We start from the raw sequence: 14,391 nt of genomic DNA, 5'->3' as shown, positions 1-14,391 counted from the left end.
CATTCACTAGACAAGCGAGCATCCTAACACCTGCGCACAATAGCCAGGCTGGTTCACACGAGCAGTTATAGACCTTGTAAACTCCTCTCACCAGCAGGGGTCAGCATCTGTGAGGGCAACACATCGGATAACACTAACCATTACTCTTACAGTGATTCTGAACAATTCAGAATAGGGGACTACATTATGTTTTGTTTTATCCTGTTAAGGAGCTTTGAGCTGACTTCTGTATCTGCCCTTGTTCAATACCATAGATATATGATTCACTATGATGTATATCGATAAGAGCCACCTAGTGAAATGAGAGCATACCACCACATACTGAACCTAACACACACATTGTGAATTCACGGTACGAGCGGTAATCAAGCGCCTCTTAAAACAACAGTCTACAAAGGACAGGAGTAGAGGAGACTAGGTGAACACAGCTTTATATAAAGCTGAAAATAAACCAGGCAAGCTGCCAAGATCTTTCAAGAAATGAACGACACTGATAAAAAAAGGCAAAAGAGGATAAAATTCTGTTTGTCCAGGGATGAGAAATTGTGTGTGTGTGTGTGTGTGTATTATATATATATATATATATATATATATATATATATATATATATATATATATATATATATATATATATATAGATAGATAGATAGATAGATAGATAGATAGAGATAGATAGATAGATAGATATAGATATAGATATATAGATATATAGATTTCTATATAGATAGATAGATAGATAGATAGATAGATAGATATAGATAGATAGATAGATAGAGAGAGAGAGAAAGAGAGGGAGAGAGGCGGGGGGGGGGGGATTTAAATACTGCTACTGCAGGATGTGTGCAGACAGTCAAGCCTGCCTCAGATGGATTAATAACAAGAACTGGAAAATACAACAATGTTGTGCACTAGGCCCTTTGCTTTAATTATTCTGAAGAATTTCGATGAGAGAAAGCAGGAAATGAAAGAGAAAAGGTAGTTACAGTTGAACGCCCCTGAAAGCAACTAAATGCGTAAAACTCCCTCTCTGAGAACCAATCCGAAAGGATCATTAAATCTAAGGGGAAAGTAAAAAGAGAAAAAAAAACTGCTGAACTGTCATTTGAATTTGTTCAGTCGTTAGCTTAATTGGGCCCTCAGCGTAGTTTGTACTGCTTGTAAGCACAAGATGAAACCTGCTTCCCTGAGAAAATGCAAGCGCTGGGATTGTAATTACAGTGACTGCGCAGAGAGGTCAGCGGTACGAGCAAGGAAAGGCTGAGCTTAAACACTGCAGCAGAGTGCAGAGAGAGAGAGCCGGGAACAAGCGTGTATGAAAGGATGTTCACCTTGTAGAACACGACAGTCAAACCATGTTCAACATGGCAGGTAAAGAAGAATTACACCACAGGATAACAAGCTAGTTAGTGTATCTCTCTCTCCCTCGCTCCCTCTCACTCCTTCTCTTTCTATGAGTCAGGCCACACCCTCCATACCCTCGCAGGCTCATTTTCATTGCCTAAACGTGACCTTAGTAAGAATTTAAACATTCTGTAGCCAACATCCAGAATTGACTAAATAGGGACCACTGAGCAGGGAGTACAACACTGGGCATGGACTGGCCATTTCAGCTGGGGTGGGGTGTGAGATGAGCTTTCCAGTCCAGGAGAGCACGGATCTATGGGTAATGGAGAAGCAGCGTTCCCACCTCTGCTGGAGCTCCGTTCTCACGGCCTGAATCCTTCCAGCTGCCCCCGGGGACCTCTCAGGTTGTACATTTTCATTTTATTTAAATATTATTTTCTTATGCCCTGTCCTGGCAGCATGCTTATTTCCCAACAGCTTGGAATTCTGTCCAAATAATAATTAAAGTCATAAATCACGAGGCGGCCCTCCAGCAAAGCCCTGTGTTGTTCCAGCCGAACGCCTTGTAAACTGTTAATTTAATAAGCGGATAATTACGCATGCATATGCTTCTGAACTGAGACATTGCACTAGCACTAACAAGGCACTCAGTCTGTCACTCGCACAAACATTAAATGTGTGTGCAAGTATTTATTTTAATGTGAAAATTAAATTCCAAAACCATAATTTATTCAAAACAGCTGTTGTTTGTATGTGGTATTTTTAAAAAGACGTTTTAAGGACAGCGATGGCTTGATTCAATTGAATCACAGTGTTGGTAATATATTTAGACAAAATCCTGCACGCCTCCAAACACCTGGAGGAAAGATCCACTCCAAAGGAAGAAACAGATAGTGGCAACATCTCTCACATGGCTTTCTTCTTATAAACATATTGAAAAGTGTAGAGATTCATTAAAACAGAAAAAAAAAATGAATTAGGCTCTGTGAATGGGTTCGTGATTTTTGGAGTAACCGTCCCACGCTTTCATCAACCCTCGTCAGCAGTGTCAGGCAATGGCTTTGAACAGCCATCCGTTTCCTTTTCTAACAGCTGCCAGTCACAGCAGAGCCTTGTTCTGAGGGTGGAGGTTGCTGCTGTACGCAGAGTATTGTGTATGTTAAAGATGAACCAACAAATGAAAAGAAAAGAATCATTAGTTTGAAGGTTGTGTGAATCAAGGCTCTAAGGCTCTGTGACACCGTTCAGCGGGGTAGTTAGGGAAGTTAGAATAAGCCAGCGCAGTGACAAGGGTCAGGGTGGTGAAACAGACAGAGTCAGTGCTTATGCAACCAGGGAGGTGACATTACAGGGAGGTTATACAGACGTTTGGGCTACAAAGAACTTCTGTGGAGAAAAGGTTTTAGTGATTTAGATTAGCTTAATGTCTACAGGGCCATTACTATAGTAATTGCAGTGCCCAACCGTCTGCCTGCATTGCTATTGTAGTGCCTCTGTCTATCTATCTGCATTGCAATTGCAGTGCCCATCTGTCTGCCTGCATTGCTATTGTAGTGCCCCTGTCTGTCTATCTGCATTGCTATTGCAGTGCCCATCTGCCTGCATTGTTATTATAGTGCCCGTCTGTCTGTTTGCATTGCAATTACAATGCCCGTCTGTCTGTCTGCATTGCTATTGTGGTGCCCCTGTCTGTCTGTCTGTCTACATTGTCATTGTAGTACCCCTGCCTTTCTGTCTGCATTGTGTGTCTCTCTGTCCTCAATGTGACTGAAGGGAAGGGTCCCTGAGAGATCTGAACCCTCACAGTGTAAAGGTTTCTCCCGACCACTAAACCCATGCTTGCATATCTTTATCATATTATATATGATAAAGACATTGAGGAAGACTTACGGTCCAAAAGTCCAGTGAAAACCGCTTAATAGAATCACTAATTAACGAAATCAACCTCATTTCGAAATAAAAACTAAAAATCTCTTTGCTGTTCGTACAATACAAAACCTACTGCTGCTGCTAAACTGAATCACCCTTTCTGTGTTATTAAAATGAATGTATTTGAGAGAGCATGAAGCTGCTCTGCAGATCCTCACACTAGCGGTTACACTTACACCATTGTACAGCTGGGTGACACGACAACTTAAGAGCAGTTAACAGCAGCTAAAAGCATTTCTCACAACTAAAGCTTTGCTCACAGCAGAAACATTGCTCACAGTTAAAGGTGTCTCTGGCTTACAGTAATGAATTCATTTGACAGGTCAAACTGATATAACTGTGGCTGTCAGGGTCATTATCTTTCCCGTTCAAATTGGCACTGCAAGAGAAATACAAGTAGAGTCTTGATGTGGGGAGGAAAGTGGGGTTCAGCAGCTCAGTGGTTAGAGAAAAAGAGGGGCTGCAGAGTTTAAGGCAGGGGGTTTGAGTAGCTCAGTGGTTAGAGAAAAAGAGGGGCTGCAGAGTTTAAGGCAGGGGGTTTGAGTAGCTCAGTGGTTAGAGAAAAAGAGGGCTGCAGAGTTTAAGGCAGGGGGTTTGAGAAGCTTAGTGGTTTGGTTTAAAGAACACAAGTTGTAGGAGTCAGTTTTCAATGCTCTACAGGGTTTTATTGACCTGTTTAAAACAAATACCAACCTTGAAAGGCTCTGAGATGTCTGGAGCAGTGGAGTAGCTGTCTGATATTTTAATAATTGCTTGTTTCTATCTGCATTGAATATTTATTTTCTTTCTTTCATAATCATAACCAGGGCAGCCCGGAGAGACTCAGAGTGAATTGGGGGATTTTAGGGGATTAACAGCTCGCAGATCTAATTGGATTTCCTGGGTTTTGAACTCATTTATTGATTTTAAAGTTGAATAGTGACTCTGATGAGGAACACAAAGGGACCAGCTGCACATCTGCAAAAGCCTGGAGTTCTTGCAGTAATTCCAGTTGCGTGATATCTGGTACAATGTATTAATACATACTATCAATATATAACCACGCACACTTACAGTGCTGCAAGTTAAAATGAAACAGCTTCCCTGGAGGAATTAGAGGGATAGTCTTGTATCCCTCCAGGACAATAGAATCACTTTGCAGGCTGTATGAAAGCAGCTCCGTCCTGGCTGCCCACAGCCCTGCCCCTCACCTTATTGACAGTGTGATGGCGGGTTAATCAGTGTCATCCTGGCTGCTCACAATAGCCCTTCACCCTATTGGCAGTTGAGCATGATTTAGACGTCAGTCCCTCACTCTAGCCAATTGTTCTTGTATTATAGTTGCTGTACTAAATAGCAGGTGGTATAACAAAAGTGCTTACAAATAAAAATACCCCACAAATTAAATACAACATGGCATATGATAAACCAAGAAGGTAAAATGACGAGACACCATGTCAGACTTTATTAGGATATATATCTACTAGTGGTATTTCAAATGTTGTACACCTCAAACTATAACAATACAATAGTTACTACTCTGAACTAGTGATTTAATAGATGCAGATTCAAACTCAAATCAGCGTATTGTACAGTGCTATTCATTTTGTATTTGTTCATAATTGCAAGAAAGGTGGAAAAACGAAAGCTCTGTGCTGTAACAGGTGTGTGCTAGTATAAGAATACAGTCAGGCAGTTCACAATTCTTTCTTTTACTTTAGCTGGAGTGCGTCTCAAGAGATTGTCTGTACAACAATAAGGGAGCAACTTATTTCTTTTTGGTGTTCCAGGCCAGGCAGTGGCGTGGTCGGCACGGAGGGTATGCTGAGACGACCGTGGCAGATTACAAGCATGTCAGCCGTGGTGATCGTGCAGAATAGGGGGTTAAAGGCTAATCGGAAGAGACTGTGCCCATCATTAAATGTGCCAAGTTGATTTATATAATACATTGGAACATGCCTTGGCTTTAACCCTTAGTAAAGCCAGGATCTGCTAATCACAGGACAGTAGGAGTGAGTCAGTGAGGTATTCCTTAAATGTAAAGTGGGTGAACTCAGTATACCTGTGTTTACCCTCGACTACACTACACTGCTAATAAACAGAACTGTAGATCAGGGCCGTAGCCAGCCATGTAAAATCACTGAGGCACTTTCCCATGGACCGCACAACATCATGTAAAATCACTGAGGCACTTTCCCATGGACAGCACAACATCATGTAAAATCACTGAGGCACTTTCCCATGGACAGCACAACATCATGTAAAATCACTGAGGCACTTTCCCATGGACAGCACAACATCATGTAAAATCACTGAGGCACTTTCCCATGGACAGCACAACATCATGTAAAATCACTGAGGCACTTTCCCATGGACAGCACAACATCATGTAAAATCACTGAGGCACTTTCCCATGGACAGCACAACATCATGTAAAATCACTGAGGCACTTTCCCATGGACAGCACAACATCATGTAAAATCACTGAGACACTTTCCCATGGATAGCACAACATCATGTAAAATCACTGAGGCACTTTCCCATGGACAGCACAACATCATGTAAAATCACTGAGGCACTTTCCCATGGACAGCACAACATCATGTAAAATCACTGAGGCACTTTCCCATGGACCGCACAACATCATGTAAAAGCACTGAGGCACTTTCCCATGGACCGCACAACATCATGTGCATCTGATTTTAAATGTAGTTTGCCAATCTTCCTGTGACATCAAAGCTTTGCATAATTTCTGCTGTGGAGAGATCAATCTCATCTCTGTGACAGTACAGCAGGGTAAGACCATAAAGCCATTCTTCAGACATGGACAATCTTGTCCAGTCCTTCAATCGACGGACAGCAGTTCTGACTTTATACTCATGAATATGCATTTGACTTCTTTTAATGTGATTGGCCAACGGTGAGGCTCTTTGCAAACCAGCGCACTGTGAACTCAACACAACCCTCAACTGAACTAGCAGTGTCAACCACGCACTGTCTGAAATAAACCTTGAACTATCCCACTTACTTCAAATGCAAAAGTCAAAAACTTCTCAATACACCAGAAGGGATATTTAGAGTTTCTGGCTCCACCTGCCTTTGATGTTGTAATTAGCATCAGTAAACCATTCCAGTTTTTTCATTTAATCATGGAAAAATGATAATAACAAAACAACAACAGCTGAAATATTTTTTAACCTCTACATTCCTGAAACCACGACGATGATCGCTTTACCCTCACTAAATGCACGTTGTAGCTACAAGACTAAACCTCCTGTTTCATTAAACAAAGACTGCACCCTCGCTAAACTCGTCAAACAAAAAAATGAATAACAATTGCGATGATAAATGATGTGTTTGCATTATAAAAGCACTACTTAAAATGCAAAACAATTCATTTTATTCCACTGCCTTCATTCTGCACGTTATTCGCTAGAGTAGAAAGAAGTTACTTTTCGATAAAAAAAATTGAAAGTCAGCAAAAAACATATTTGAGGGCAGGTACATTCAGCAGAACTAAAACCTCAAAACCAGCAATAAGATATAATTTAAATACTGATATTACATTGAAATACAGACTACTAAACACATCAATCAAAGCAACAACCTGTCACTCACGAAAGGAGAGGTGGGGGCTACAGATACTCAACATAAGTAAATAGAGACAATTTAAACTTCCAGTATGTCGATCTGCACACTGCTTGACCACACAAAACAACTATTTATACACCCACTTCCAGCTGTGCATTGGCCTGTTCATCACGGAGCCCAGTGTTTGAGTCTCAGGACCCAGTTGTGGCGACACTGCGTAAAGCCCAATATGTTTAAGAAATATTTATGTGCAGTATGCTACAGTGTCTATCAGGGGCAAGCCCCCAAGCTCCTTCCTACAATGAAGTAATAATAGTCACAAGCTGACCTCTAAACCATTATATAGAATTGTTCAAATGTGTATAAAGTGAGTCGCTAAACTGCAGTTTGCAAGCCACTTCCACTAGTGGTTTAGAATTGGAATATTAGTGTCCAAACTATTTTGCCTGTTTTTTACTGTTGTTAGATTTGTGGCTATAACTCTAACTATAAAGGTTACAGAAACATGTCATACATGAGACTCCCCCTGTTCAATACAGATAACAAAAACCACAGAAAAAGAGAGACGCATTTTAGAATAACAAAAAAATTATTTATTGTTTGTAAAAAAATATTATATCATGTCCAGCGCAAATCTGACAGTGTACAATGAAATGTCAACATGTAGGGAACATGGAAAAACATTTTTGAACAAATCGGATAAAAGAAAATAAAGGAATTATGGCCATAAATACAAAAGGGACCAAAAGCAAACAAAAAAACTTTTTGGAAATTTGCAAAAGAAAACAAAAAAAAAAACATTCAAATTATTTGTCCCAGGCACCCTGATCATGTGGCACAAGATGGGGCTGTTCACTGTGGCTTGAATTGCCAGCATGGAGTCAACCAGGGCAACGTGACCCTAAACAGCTCTGGTCACAAGATGTCAGTTGTTGTGCTGCCATTTTTAGTTCACTTAAGCTCTTGTCTATCTTAATTAAAACTAATTCATGTCAAAAAACACAATTCAAAATGGTATGGTGCAGATGCTGTCTGTGTGTGTATGTGTTTACGTGTGTGTGTGTGTGTGTGTGTGTGTGTGTGTGTGTGTGTGTACGTGTGTGTGCGCTGCCTGCCTTCCACTGCTGCACAGCATGTCAGTCATTAGGGGAAGCAGCTGATTGGTTAAAGACAGGAAACAAGACCCTGAAGGGGTGGGGATCAATACCCTCTCCACAGTTGATCTGCAAGCAAGGCCTGCAAACAAAGATTCATGTAATCTTATACCAGATATCATGCATTAAAATGAAAATACATGTTTGCTGGAACAAAACTGCAAATTGAAAGATATTTATAGTAATACAAGACAATGCAATACAATTTGCTCTTGCATAGCACTCTTCATGCGAAGCATCCCAGGGCACTTTACAACAAGACCCAAAAACAAATGGCTAACAGCCCAGCCTAACAGTAAGTACGTGAAAACAGATACGTCTTTAAACCTGACTTAAAAGAGTACGTTGTAGTTGCATCTCTGATATCACTTGGAATAGAGTTCCAGAGACGAGGTAACACTTAAAAGCTTTTCCTCCTGATTTTAAGTGAATACGAGGGATAACCAAAATATCAGCACTTGCTGACCGTAGAGTGCGACTCGGAGTGTAAGTAGATGTCTATGAGTTACTTTGTTATCAGCTGTGGGCGTCACAGCCAGCAGAGTGTGATGTTAGGCAGGGAAGCAGGCAAGAATAGAAGGAGCTGTTGCAAACCCAAGATTGTTATTAAGGAGAAGAAAAAAGGACCATATCCACAACGAGGAACTATTTAAATATTTACATATAACACAGGTGAACACAAAGTAAGACCTGTAACAGGTTCATATATGCAGCAAAACGCTATCCCTTAGCCTCTGACACCCAGACTGACTAAAGCTGCCAGCATATATACATGAACAAGTATACCCTTCCCCCCTGACTAAACCAAGTGAGCAGGTACCTCTATTCAAACTATCAAATATTTATAATAAAATTAGTGACTGCAAAATATTCAAAATATCCTAATACATAAATATCATAAAACAAAAAAAACAACAAACATACACGTGCATCAAATACATAGTAACATAAACAATCATAAAACACTTTGCTTTTATAGTTAGTATGTGGTGCTGTCCTGACTACACTGAGGTATCAAAAGGCTTCTTAACCTCTTAACATAAGATGGCTGTTTTTCACTTTCTCACACAAAATGGAGGACAGCTCTATCCTATACAACTCAGGTAAGTTAACACTAAAACAAGGTTTTACAGAAAATACAGAAACAAAGAAAAATGTTTTAAAGGTTTTACTTTTTAACACAGCTAGATCCACACATTGCGCTGAAAAACTGATCCTTTCTGTTGTGGTAGTGCCGCAAAAGTGCCTCAGTTATATGGAGCACAGGATAAGCCCTATTACCTGGAGGTCGTCGGTTCGAGTCCAGGCTATTCTACTGCCGGTCATGGAGTGGAGTTCCCAGGGGGCTGCGGTGCACAATTGGCCGAGCGCTGCCCAGAGTGGGGAGGATTTAGGTCGGTCACGGTGCCCTTGGCTCACCGCACACCAGTGAACCCGCCCCTGTAGAGTCGCCGGGTGCCTGCAGGCCTGCCTGTAAGCAGCCCAGAGCTGTTTGGTCCTCCAACGCTGTAGCTCTGAGGTGGCTGCATGGCGGGCTTGCAGAGTGAAAAGAAGCACATGTTTCTGAGGACATGTTTGTCCGTCTTCTTCACTCCCGAGTCAGTGCGGGGGTGGCAGGCTTACAAATTGGACATTTCAAATTGGGAAGAAAATGAGGCAAAACACAATTGGAGATTGCAAATTTAAAAAAAAAAAAAAAAAAAGGAAAGTCGAAACAATTCCATTACTGGCTCTACAATGCGAGGGAACTCGCTCCATCACATCAGCTGATCATGAATTCAAGTGTGTTCCATTTCAAACCCAAGGGGGAGAAGACCTACTCTGTGCCAACCCAGGCCCACGGTATTTGTAATGAATTAACATCTCATCCCATTGAATTAAATGGAAAGTCAAGAGCAAGCTCTGTATTCAAGAGGTAAGGACGGGTTGTATGCTGATGTCAGTCTTATTAACAGATCAGCCACTGGGAGGAGATTCACTACATATTCCAGGCTGATAACATCATCTCTCTACTGCTCTGTACAAAGAAAAAGACCTTGACAAATCTCACAGTGGAAAACCACAAGTCTACACTTTCCACCATTTGAATGACTGCAGAGCCCCGCAACAGCAGTACAGGCGTCCCCAGGAATCAATTCTGTGTCGATTACAAGCTAAACAACCTGAGAGAGAAGCAATAGAGTATCAATGAGCCGCAGCTTTCGCAGAAACCTCGCAGAACTCTCTCACAGCGCCTGGGAGAGCAGCTGGCAGAACACTGCAGTTACAATTAGAGTCTGAATATTCATGTGTGCCCAAAATACCAGCATGTACCACTCCCTTTTGTTATGCGCAAAATTGCACTCCTCACTGAAACACCATGAAACCTATTCATTGTGCAGCTAGATTCAGAGTCTTTGCCACGTAATGATGTGGGAACTTTCCATATACTTCTGATCAGCTGCAATACACAGGTCCTGGCTGAGAGGGCAGGGGAAGCAATGCTGTATGATCCGTTAAGGACCCGGGTTCTCCTGTCTCAGACTTTAAGTCTTGCTGATTCGCAACTGGATAATTATGCCAATAAAGCAGGTCATAACATATGAAAAATAATCCTCTGTCTTAATTGTAAAGCCTGGTAAAGCGTAGTTAATCACAGTGAAAACATGATAAAGCATCAGAACGGATGGTGAACAGCGAAGTTACTGTAACTAAACTTTAATAACGAAACCGACTAGACCGATGTTAAAAAATAAATACACTTTAAGATTCCAATAGTAAACTTTTTTAATCTTGCATAGTATTTTGGGATATGAGTCTTAGAGCAAAGATAGGCATCCTTTAATAAACTATAATTCATGGAATAGGCCATGCTGTAGAAAATACAGACCTAAACACAACAGAAGAAAATGTACAAACAAGAGGAGACCATTCAGTCCATGAACGCTCGCCTGGTTCCTAGAAGCTGATTGATCTTAAAGGATCCCACTGATTCAGCATCAACAACATGTCTAGGTAACCCAGTTCATACTCTCATCACTCTCTTTATGAAGAAGTGTCTTCTTCCCTCTGTCCTAAGTTTACTGTCTCTCAACTTCATTTCTAACTGTATTCTGGTCCTGGTTTCTGTACTGCACTTGAATTAGTGGTTAAACTTTGTCAACTCCTTTAAAGATTTTAAAGACTTCAATTCATATGTATTATTGAATTGCACCTTCTACACCTAAATACTGTATAAGAGAACTCTTGGGCTGTCGTTACCGAGAGTTACTCTTTGTGCTTGAGATGCTGTGTTAATATCAGACAGCATTCACAAACCCCCAGTGACACGCCACTCTGCGTCGCTGCTGTCTCTGTTTGTTCAGTTTAGGTTTTTTGCTTCTTAATTTTCTTCCTTGTGGCAATTACTAAGTGTGTCAGGTGTTGTGTTACAGAATTAGGCTCATTGTTTGTGTTCAATGAAGCTGCATTTATTTGCTCATTTCCAGTTAATTCCTGATTAAATTGCAGCTGTGTTTCCAGGGAATTATTCTGGAAATGTCACTGCTCAGGCTGATTGCTCAACGGGGGAGAGGGCTGATACATAAAACCTGCTTATTACTGTATAAACGTTAGAAAATTGAACAGGCATAACGTACAGAAGTCTATGTAACTTAGAAACAGTACCCTCTGGTGAGCAATTTTAGGTACTGCAGGTCTGTTTCAATATGCACACGAAAGCCTGATTGAATTAAAGGGACAGTAGGGCAAATGTAACGAGGTGCAATATAAAGAATATTAGTTTCTGGTTATAAATTTATATTGAAAAAAATAAACTATGCCCATCTCAACAGGGTATAGGATTTGTCCTCCTTTTTCTAAATGTTGAAATACTATTATCGATCAATTTCAATTCTCAAAAGTTCCATGTACTCTATATAAGTTGCCATGTGCATACTCCTCAATTCTCTTCCTTTAAAAGTACGCCTTAATTGCTTTTTTAAATTCAACTAATTATTTTACTCCACTTGATTCCACTTGAATATATATATATATAGTAATTATTTTCCATGAACTCTTACAAGGCATCAATCCTATTAATATGTAAAACTGTTTAAACTCAGCAGCTCGGAGTCCTGCACATGGATCTCAGCCCTGATCAGATTCTGCTGTTTGTTAATATTCATTTGTGACCCCAGAATGAACTCAGCAGCAGGAAGCATTCTCATTGCTTTCATCCATTACCTTTGGATATTTATAAATCCACCTTGTTAATGCTGCACATCGTTGGGTGCTCCAATAAACAGCCTGTGGAATCCTGGCATAGAACACACAGTTCCACCCGGTGGGCAAATCACATTGCGCTTTCTGTGATTAGATTCCCAATGCACACAGCCAGTTCTGTATCTGTGTTACCTTGCTAACCAAGGCTTCAGAACCCATCCCCTTACCTCTTATTAGCCCAGGTAACATTTCCACAGGCCCCTCATTAAAGGAGTGCTCAGCCCTGATTTGAAATCCATTCCCTTGCTTCTTATTGGCCCTGACAACATAAGTACTGGCCCCCCAAAGAGACACACCTTCACTCTAGATTGGTCCTGTTCAACATATGTTTTGTGCAAAATGATGAGGCTCTGTATGCATTAATTACAGAGGTTTAAAGAGACCAGGGTATCGCCATGCAGTGTTAACAACAGGTCACATTGAGATTATAACCCTCTCTTGGTGGACAAGCAAATGCACATTTTCAAATAAAATAACACACTGTAAATTCACCCTATGGCTCTCCCAGTTAGGACAGTACCAAGTGGAGACCAGGACGAGCCAGGCCCTCAGGGGCTCTCTGGGACGTTTCACTGCCCCGGCCTGTGTGTTCCTGCAGCACAGTGGCTGGGCTGCTTCACCTCCCTGCTCCTTGGCGACCCCTGCTGGCTCATTAGCTTGGTACTATCCTCTACTCTGGTTCAGAAAAGGGGTCACCTGTCAATCCTTCTGCAGTGACGAGGTGGCATTCCAATAGAGGGAATTAAAAGGGGGGGGTCAAGTGCTAATAATAAAATAATTGTCTGGAGGTATCGAATGCTCCAGAGCTGAAGAGGTTAACAGCGTTTTTAAAGGAACCAGATCAGCAGCCTACTGGAAACAGTCGATTCCCAGGGGGGGAGGCAGGGGGATAACAGTACAGCTCAGGAGGGGAATGAGATACCAGCTCCATGCTCTGCTGGAGAGAGATCAGGAGTAGGTCTCCTATACCTGCACAGAGATTGCTGCTCTTGTCTGCAGCATGACTGCGCCCCTGTTCTTGTAAAAGAGAAATTTAATAAAGACGAATTCTCTCTCTCTCTCTCTCTCTCTCTCTCTCTCTCTCTCTCTCTCTCTCTCTGCTCCACCGCGACTCTATCCCCTGCACTGCAGCCAGTCAAGGTCATCCAGCCTGCACACAAATTTATTGCACAAGATCATGCAGCTGACCTGCTAAAGCAAGCCTGCAGGCAAGCACTGGTGCATTTGGCAGCCTACACATTCCATACATTATTCATCAGTCATCTCATTTCTGCGCACCATTTGGCAGGTGCAAGAAATTCAGTGTGTCCAATTAAATGCTACATATATATATAGATCAACTTACAGACTCACACCCACACACAGACAGAGGGAGAGATATTGATTTAGTTTTACCTTCTCTGAAGATTTTTGTCTATGTAGCCTTGGACTTGAACCAAGTCAAAATATACTAATAAATCACTGTGAAGTACTGAAGAGCACAGCCAATCACTGTGAAGCATTGTAAAGCACAGCCAATCACTGTAAAGCCCAAACACATTGCATATTAAAAAAAAAACTGTTAAGTTAGGGGAATCATGTTAAAACACTCTTAAGCATAGGACACTTTAAAGAGTAGTAAGCGTTTATAGTTTTCCTCCTTAACTCAGGATTGTATTATAACTCCAGTGTAATTCTGTCTGTGTTGTGTTTTTGCAGGTGATTGTGTGTTTATTCAACAGGTTTGGTTCAAGTGAAGATCTAGCAGGCAAGACTCTGCTCACCAGAGCTGAAATAACGCATCACTGGGGATTCACTGTCAGGTGACTTCATTCGCAGGGGACCTGTCGCTGTTGCCTTTCAACCCCAGTTTAATGGTGCGAGGCCACCTTCAGTGTTTAGGTAAGATAACAAAGTGGCGGTCGAGAATTACAAGAAACCGCTATGATAGGAACTGGGCATCGCCGGTTAGACCAGCGTTTATTCAGACTGGGAAAACAGGAGAGTGGTTTTATGTGAAATCTGCTAGAGAAAATAGACAAAGATATTCTATATCCTTGGTATAGAGAAGGGGTTTCTGCCATTCTGCCTGGCCACCTGCAAGGCAACGGGAGATGCATGTGGTTTATATTAATTCTCATTTTGAACAGGTTGAACACGCTTTTTGTAGACT

This window comes from Polyodon spathula, chromosome 13 (assembly GCF_017654505.1).
Source record: "Polyodon spathula isolate WHYD16114869_AA chromosome 13, ASM1765450v1, whole genome shotgun sequence".
NCBI lineage: Eukaryota > Metazoa > Chordata > Actinopteri > Acipenseriformes > Polyodontidae > Polyodon > Polyodon spathula.
This window is presented reverse-complemented; position numbering follows the sequence as displayed.